Source organism: Ostrinia nubilalis, chromosome 6 (assembly GCF_963855985.1).
Source record: "Ostrinia nubilalis chromosome 6, ilOstNubi1.1, whole genome shotgun sequence".
Classification (NCBI taxonomy): domain Eukaryota; kingdom Metazoa; phylum Arthropoda; class Insecta; order Lepidoptera; family Crambidae; genus Ostrinia; species Ostrinia nubilalis.
This window is the reverse complement of record NC_087093.1, coordinates 3,070,218-3,079,494: the sequence shown is the minus strand read 5'-3', so window position 1 is coordinate 3,079,494 and position 9,277 is coordinate 3,070,218. Positions and strand designations below refer to the sequence as shown.

The 9,277-nt window shown below is 33.0% G+C and overlaps 1 long non-coding RNA gene across 1 annotated transcript; it reads left to right on the top strand.

Moving 5' to 3' along the window:
* The first annotated feature begins 736 nt into the window (after positions 1-736).
* LOC135072408 (uncharacterized) lies at positions 737-3,033 on the top strand. The gene is made up of 2 exons (XR_010257429.1): positions 737-2,467; positions 2,575-3,033. It is a non-coding gene; the product is annotated as an uncharacterized LOC135072408 (long non-coding RNA).
* The last annotated feature ends 6,244 nt before the right edge of the window (positions 3,034-9,277 follow it).

The following is a 9,277-nucleotide window of genomic DNA, read 5'->3' as shown; positions in this document are numbered from 1 at the left end:
TTTACCAGAAAAAAAAGAGTTTTACAGCTCCCTTACAAATGAGCATATTACTGATGAAGATTATGAACATGCTCAATCAGTTTGGTCACAATTTAACATCAAAAATCTGGGTCAATACACTAAATTGTATTTGAAAACAGACGTTCTCTTGTTAACTGATATTTTTGAAAAGTTTAGAAAAACTTGCAAATTTCATTATCAATTAGATCCTGCTTTCTATGTAACCGCTCCTAGTTTATCATTCGATGCAATGCTTTACAAAACTGGAGTCGAGTTGGAGCTCATAGATGACCTTGCCATAGTGCGTATGATTCAATCAGGCATCAGAGGAGGAGTATGCATGTGTTCGCACAGGCATGCCAACGCCAATAACAAATACATGAACGAATACGATCCCTTAAAACCAGATACCTTTGTAGTTTACATAGATTGCAATAACTTATACGGATTCAGTATGTGTCAATCTCTACCGCTGTCGAATTTTAGATTTTTAAACCAGACAGAAATTGAATGTCTCGATATTGTTAATGTTCCTGCTGATGCAGAGTATGGTTTCATTCTTGAGGTTGACTTAAGCTATCCGAAAGAGTTACATGACAGGCACAATGATTTACCATTTTGTCCTGAGAAATGCATTCCACCGGGGGGTAAGACTTTTAAGCTCGTGCCTAATCTTTACGACAAGTACTTCTACGTCATCCACTATGTTCACTTGAAAACATGATTGAAACATGGGCTGATATTAAAAAAAATACATCGAGTCATAACGTTTCAACAAAGTCCTTACTTAAAACAATATATCGATCTAAATACGAGTTTAAGACAACAGGCTCAATCTACATTTGAACAAGACTTTTTTAAGTTGCTCAATAACAGCATTTTTGGTAAAACCTTAGAAAACAGCGAAAAAAGAGTTAATGTACATTTAGTTAACGAATGGAGTGACCACAATAATGTAACAAAAAAGAAAATAACTGCCAATAAATTAATTGCAAGCTCTAGTTTTCACAGTGTTTCAATTTTCACTGAAAATTTAGTCGCAATACAAACAAAACCTGAACGGGTGATTTTGGATAAGCCAATATACATAGGGTTTACGGTGTTAGAGTTATCTAAAAGCCACATGTATGACTTTCATTATTCAGTTTTTGAACCATCGTATAAAAACAAATTACAAATGTGTTACACGGATACGGATAGTTTCGTTTACCAAATTGAAACCGAAAACTTTTACAAAGATTTAAAAGAAACCTTCTTACATTATTTCGACACAAGCAATTTTTTCAAAGAAAATGTATATGGCTTACCGCTTCTAAATAAAAAGATTCCTGGACTTTTCAAAGACGAAATGGGAGGAAACATTATAACAGAGTTTGTTGGATTACGTTCAAAGTTGTATTGTGTAAAGACCATTAATACTACAATTAAAAAAGCAAAGGGAGTAAAGAAGAGTGTTGTTCGCGATATACAAATATCAGACTATAAAAAAACTTTGTATCACGGCAATATAGTGCGGAAAACAAATATTTTATTTAAGTCAATCAAACACAACATTTTTACTCGCAGTCTCAACAAAGTAGCGCTATCCAGTAATGATGATAAACGTTTTGTTTCGGCTGACAAGGTGTCAACAAGAGCTTGGGGGCATACATCCATTCTAAACATTTAACTAAGCATAACATTGAACCAAGAATTAGGTAATTAAAATTAAATTATAATACTTTCCTTAGTTGTACGATTTTCTTTATTATAATAGATAACCTAAGCTAATTAAGATAATATTAAGTTTCAAATAAATGTAATTAATTAATAAGGTACCTACCTATAAATAAATGATGACAAATTATTTACTTGGGTTTTATTTCTTATACGTAAAGACATTGGTTCACATTAACTCAATAAGATCATGTTTAGACATGTTTTAAAGTGTGATATTAATCATCGCATAGAAACGGTGAGATCGTAATATGACATCGATCACACGTTAGGAATCAATTTACTACATTTATTTTGCAACGCTGAGGAAACTTTTACAGGTTTGGACATGAAGTTAATTAATAGCACGTGGCATAGCCGGTGCGTCTCATGTTACCTATTTGATATAAGCAACCAATAGATTTTATTTAGTTATCAATTCGACTTTGTTGCGTTCAAACTTGTTTGGGTTAAAAGTTAAAATGGCTCAACGTAGTCACAGTCATCTTACCTCACCACAAGCCAGCTACGTTCTTTCAATCGATAGTAGAGTCCCCAAGCACGTAATTAAAATTGAAATTATGGAAGCAGTGGAAGTGTCAAACGATGAAGTGGACATTCAAAGTCGTGCAAAAACTCAATACATTGTGTACGAAAATTGTGATGATGTATATTTTAGCGCGCTGCAACTGATGTCACACATCAGTTCCAAACTGCGAGACCGCAACGAAAGACCTACCTTGTGAGTGGGAAATAATTAATTATCAATCAGGTATGTAGTATTTTAGTATTTTTAAGTGTTTTATTGTGTGGTTAACTATTTACCTAATTATTAGTTAAAGCAACTTTATTACAATTTATTCTCTTTATTCTTTACAGAAAATGACTGACGTATATGATGATTTTCCTCAATACGCTCAAGACCCGTTACAACAGTTCACTCAGCAATACAAAGATTTATTTGGGGTGGAATCGACGCAAATTGATCAAAAACGTAAAAAACGAGTTTCTCCAAAAAATAATAAGCGGATAACTCCAAAATCTTTTGTGGTGTGTAACGAACAGAAAGGCTTCAAAATGATCCAGATAAAGGTGGTGGACCTGGTCTGCGAGCGTGACCGAGCAAATTCGAACTCATCATCATCTACGTCAGATGCTGACAGCGAGTGCGTGTTACTTAGTGCCCAATACGTAGTCCATGACGCAGTGGACGAAATAATGGATATGACAGAATGTGTAATTAAAAAGATATCAAAAAAGTTAACTGGTTCTAACTTTTAATTGATTATGTTTTTTAATATAGTTGTAAATGTAATGAAATAAATTATTATGCAAAAACGATGTTTTTACTCAGTTCCCTAGGAATACATATTTAGGTATAAAAATAAACACAAAGTTTAATTCCATATTTCAATTATTTATTACAGTAAAGTGAATATTTATTAATTAAACACATTGTTATCTACACACCATTTCTTTAAACTTAAAACATTTCGTAACGCACAATACTTGTCATGATAAAAACAATTAAATAAAATTTTATCTTTACAATATAGTTCATTAAGACTATTCAAATTAGGAGTACCCTTACGAGTTATATCAATAACACTATTATTATTATTACACAACTCTTGCATCCATTTTACTTTTTCTTCCCCTTTGACTATAATTTTTTTATTTTTCAAAAAACCAGTCATCATTCTATGAAATTCTCTGTAGTCTATGTAGCCCTCACTCCATAAATAGCCTCTATTTCTTTCGATCCAACGAACACATTTCTTTTCTTCATCACTCAGTGCAGAAAACGGATACGGGGGCTTTATTAAAAACACATAGGTATACTCTACATTAGCTACTGCCATTTCTTTAACCAAGAATTTATTATTGCTGTCCTTAAACCCTTGCAAATCAACGATTACTGTATTATAATTATTCATGATAGTTTCTTTACAATGTTACTCAAAGGCTTATATTCGTATAAACAATCGTTTAAAATCAGGCAGTATGCAGCTGTCTTATCTGGAATTTCTTGGTCTGTCTCAATTTCGACTCTCACATCAATAGATCCTTTCAGTGTTTCGTGTTGTCGTGAACAGTCAATAACGAATAAAGGGGCAACGTCTCTAAATTCTTTTAAACTCAGCAACGGCTCTGAACGACGTCCGTGATACGACTGCTGAAATCTTGTATATTGTTCGTATAATAAAGTGAACTTGTCATCTGAGAAACTGATGTTCAACCCTTCATAGGGATAATACGACGAATTTAAAAAGACTCTTACATCACGTACATGACAATGATCAAACTCTGCCATTGACAATTGACTGTTGTGTTTGCGGTTGGTTTGTAAGGCTATTACAACAAATCGCGGTTTCTCTGTTTGGGATGCAGTTTTGATAGACCAAGTATGCTTACGTGTTTGAGGAAGTAATGGGTATTCATACAGATCCCAATTACGAAATGCTAGAGGAATAGCACGATCTTTCTCTAAATGCTTTAATAAATTTATTCTTTCTCGATCTGACACTTTGATATGTGGCACTCTCCAAATAATTTTACTAATTATAATGTCATCTACAACTTCTCCTGTATTTAATTTGATAGAATTAAGATTCGTATTGCTTCTAAGTAACACTAACTCGTGTTTACAGTTCATGATTATTTTTTCATAGTCTTCTGCGAATCCTAATATCTTGTTTAGCGGAATGGATAAGGAAAACGCCCCACCTCCAGTATTATTGGTTCCCATAGTTGACCAACCCCAAACTCGTGCATATTTTGATTCATTTTCATTTAGCGATAGATAAGATTTTATTGTTGTAGTTATACCTGCATTTTTTATTTTATCTATTTCTACTCCATTCAATTCATACCGAATATCTTGAAATAAGAACAATGCCGGATTATTAATGAAATGTACCTCAGATATTTTTGCTTTAGTTGTGGTGTTATAAACATTCACTTTCCCCTCGATATACAAACTACTAAGTGAAGGCAATACGTATAGATCTTGTTGATTAATAGGAATTCTTATTTCATCATTCTTGTTGAAACTTGTCACGTACGGTTTGTATGAATGATATTCGAAACTTTCAATGCTGTTGTCGTATGATGTTTGTTGAGATATATTTAGAATATTCATTTTATCAACCCGATTAGCCTTAGAAATTCTTTATTGGTCTTGGTAAGCTTCTTTTTTAGTTGAAACGGTGTGCTTTTGCGAGATGATCTTCGAGGAATGGCTTGGGTATACGACTGAGGGGGGTTTTTATTGAAATTTATCATTTTTTTCTGAAATGTAAATACAGCTGGACTTCTTCACCTCGTAAATTTATCTCTTTATTGTCAGCGTCCAACAACCGTATATTGATAGCACTTATAGAATTTTGATTAACAGGAAAATAAATTAAGTTTTTAGGTATCTCAATTATTCGATAACCAGGTGGAACATTAGGCACAAATTCATAAATAATGTGACTGGCTTTCCCGTTTACAAAGGAACCACTAACTACGTCGCATTCGATTCTCACAATGGTTGTTGATAGAATGCTAACAGGGTACTGTGAATCAGTACTTATATTAGCTTGTATTGTCTCCATTCCAAAACCTAGTATTTTACCAATTGATTCACTTTTATTAAAATGAACATCTTTGGAGCAAAAAAGGTTTGTCTTCAATGTATTGTTATTGCAAGTTAGTTTTAATACAGTGTTCTTCATATTGTCTTTTAAATAATCACAAATATCCTGAAGCTCATAAGATCCTTCAGGAATTTCGATGATTTCATTTTCACCATAATGAAACTTATTGTTTCGTTTATCGATATTAGGAATAGAGTTAAAAGTTGAGAAATACAAAAGACCGCATTCATATTCTCCTCGAAGTTCCAAACTTGGTGAATAATTTGTTGTTAAAGAGGCTCCACTTCCAGTTAAAGATACAGTGAAAGACATTTTTATACTAACACATTTATTTATTTCGTTTGCTATTTAAATGCTTTTTCCAATAATTTCTTAAAAATTTTAGACACAAATGACCACAATTAGTAGTGCCGTAAGCTTGATGTCTTACATAATTGTAGTTTATAGGCAAGGCATACATATATTTCATTAATTCTAACGGTGGTTTTAAATTACCAAAACTATCATAATATTCTACGTAATTGTTTTGCTTTACAAAGGCTACCCAATGCGTACCTGGATTTATGTTGCTATCCAAATTTAATATTCCACATTCTATTTTTCTAGGTTTCAAAGGTAACGTATCTCTCATGTAAACACCGCGAAAGTAAGGAATGTCATTAGCATGTTCCAAAATATCGAGGTTAGTGAGCGCACGTCTAGGTAGCCGCTTAATCAGTTTTTTGATGGGTTAAGATATAACCCTGCTCCTTTTTTATGAGGTTTAATATATAATCCTTTTCCAAGAGCCACCGCTTCCATCATTCTGTTATGTCTTTCAGATTCCTGAAGACTCTTCTGTGCAGCTTTAGAATCATTCACAGCTTTTGCTATACCTGCTGCTCCTCCAGCTAGTGAACCTAAAGCTGACAATCCCGCAAATATGGGAATAAGTGGTAAAAGTCCTCCACACTTTGGAAGAGGAATGATACGTGGCAAACGTATTCCTTTCTTTTTACTAAACAGTTTCTTTGCAACTGCATAAGCATATTTTATAACAGAGTTTTGATCCTTGGATTTCATTTTTTTCAATAGGGACTGTATTTTTTTCACACCTTTCTTAAATGATTTCATGCCACTGCCTGTTCTGATTTTTGCCTTCATAGCATTTTTTACTATCCATGATGCAATTTTTTCTCCTTTTCCAGCATCTTTCGATTTCAATCTCCTTTGAGCCATATTCAAAAGTTCCAAGTCGGCTTTGCGTCGAGCTCCAGGATCTTTATTATTGTAAGAAATATCGTGGTGCATGCAAGCGTTATCTAATTTGTTAACCCCTCGATCGCCTTTTAGAATCCGTTTTTGAAGTTTCGTACCGGGACCACAAAATTGATACCCAGGTATATGTAACTCGAACGGCAAATGATCTACCAAGCTATTGATTACACCACTGCCTTCCTTCATCGATAATCATCTAGTGTCCCAAAGAGAGATCCTGTGTTATTTATATACTTATCTAAATCACTAATTCACGTTTGTCTACCCAACTGTTCTCTTTATCACTTAGTCCTAACCATTTTACAAAAATTTTGTTTTCTTTTTTCTTTATAACTTTTTCAATAAGGTAGATGTCTGGAAATTTAGTTTTTTGTAACTCGTATCCATAAAAAGAGCCTAGAATATTTTGGTTGTATTTGTCTTTTATTTGATACGTTTGAGGATAGGTATCATTAATTTTTACGATTTGAAATATTTCCGTAGACCAATTAGGGGTATAACCTTTATAGAAATCTCCTTTGTATTTACTTATACGAACAAAATCGTTAACTTTAAAAGTGGATCCTTGACGTACTGTCTTTGGCTTTCGGGTTTTAATGATATTAGATTTAACTAAAGCCTGATTCGCATGATTAACATCAATCGGTTTGAACTTTGTAATGCGGTGCAAAGTGTTGTTATAGCGATGCACCACGGAATCTAAATTACATTGAAACCATTGATATCGTCCGCACAGACTGAATGTTTTGTAAAGATGTGATTTTATAGTTCTTATAACTCGTTCTACTATAGAGGCTTTTTTAACAGAATATGTGGAATAATGGTTTATGTTGTCATTTTTCATTAACTTTTCAAAAGAATTATTATAAAACTCTGTACCCAGATCTGTTTGTAAATTGTTTGGCTTCCGTGTTGATTCAGATAATATACTTTGCATTGCATTTGTAACATATTGTTTAGATTTTGCTTTCAACGGTCTTACCCATACAAATTTTGATAAAGTATCAATTACTACTAGTACATATTTATATCCTTTATTATACGATGAATATTTTTGAAAATCCATAAGATCCGCTTGCCATAAATCATCTATTCCTTTAATGTTAGTATGACGGCGACAGAAATTTCTTCTTGCTGGCTTGTGGAGCTCGTTAACTATGTCTTGTTTACTCATTCTTATCAAGTTTTGAAGGTAACATAAGATCGATTTCTTTTTTTGTGTAATACAATTTACTGAAATTGACACTAGTTAATTTTTCTAAATTATTTAAATATTTTTTAATGTTGGTTTGAATTGATTTCATTTCATTTTTTAGATCTTGAACATATTTATCGACATACTCTTTATTTACAGCCTCGTCATCCTTTTCAGGAGTTGGTAGTCCTTTTAATCTCGATGATTTTAAATCAAAGTCGCCTGCATCTGACTTTACTAATGTGTTGGTAGGAATGTTATTAGAAAATTCAGATAGTCGTAAACGCTTATGAACGTGATGACCAAATTTATCTATATTCATTGCCGTCTGCTCGGCTTCTGTAGTTTAATGGTACTGTTGAATCCTCCAGATGGTAGCTTTATATATTTTATGTCTTTTATAATACCAGCTTCATGCAGTTCTTCTATTATTGCATAAATTTCATTATTAACTCCAGTGTTACCAGCTGCCCATGACCCGAGTAGTAATTTTAGCCTTTCTACTAATTCATTCGGATCATCCCAATAAACTAAATCAGTATCCTTCTTAACTTCTTTCAATATATCGATGCCTTCACCTCGCGGGAGACTTTCTACACTACTTGCGTGACTTCTAGAGAACTTAAATAAAGGTTTAATCACGTTCATATATTTAAATCCTTTATTACTGTTTATTGGTTTAAATGGATCGAAGTTACGTTTGTGTGCATTGGTATCTATAAGTACTAATTTATAATTTTGTAAATCCTCGTTTGTAATTATTTTTAAATTTGGTGCCTTTTGGTATAATAATTCTTTCAAGCCTGGAGTTTTTTTTAGGCTACGGCTTCCAATTTTCAAAATGCGTCCATCGTCATAAACACGTGTATTACCGAGCATCAATTTTCCATTAACATTTCTAACACCAAAAGGAATATTTTGCATTACTTCAGATGACACAGACCATGATAAAGAATCATTAGCAATACTTGGTGATGACTGAATAGATTTAAATGAGTTGTCATGGACATCGTGTTCATGAGTGGGTGATGTGGTGAGGGTTTTGTTAGGTGTTTTACAATCATCATTTTCTAAAATATCTTCATAATCATTTAAATTTTCCTCGTTGTCAACATCCGTTTTGTAGTAATCAAAGTCTTCATCTGAATTATTGGATGACTGGCTTTCGATATGTTTAGTTCTTTTAACTGACTGGATTGGTTCTGTTTCTTCTTCGTTGTAGCGTTTGCCATCAGGTCTACTACTTAATAGTTTAAGAGGGTTCACAATAGGTTTAAATATTGTTTCCAGTGTCATATCATTTTTCATTTTTGAATCTTTTAACATTTCTACTTTTCTTTTCACAGCTGACGCTGACTTTAAAATTTGTTCCTTAAGGTTCCGCTCCATTGTTACGAGTTCCACTCTGTTTGACTTCTCAATTCAAACTAGTTTGTTGGAACGTAAGTAACAGTTACTTATATAAGAAATAAATAGTTTAATCTACTTT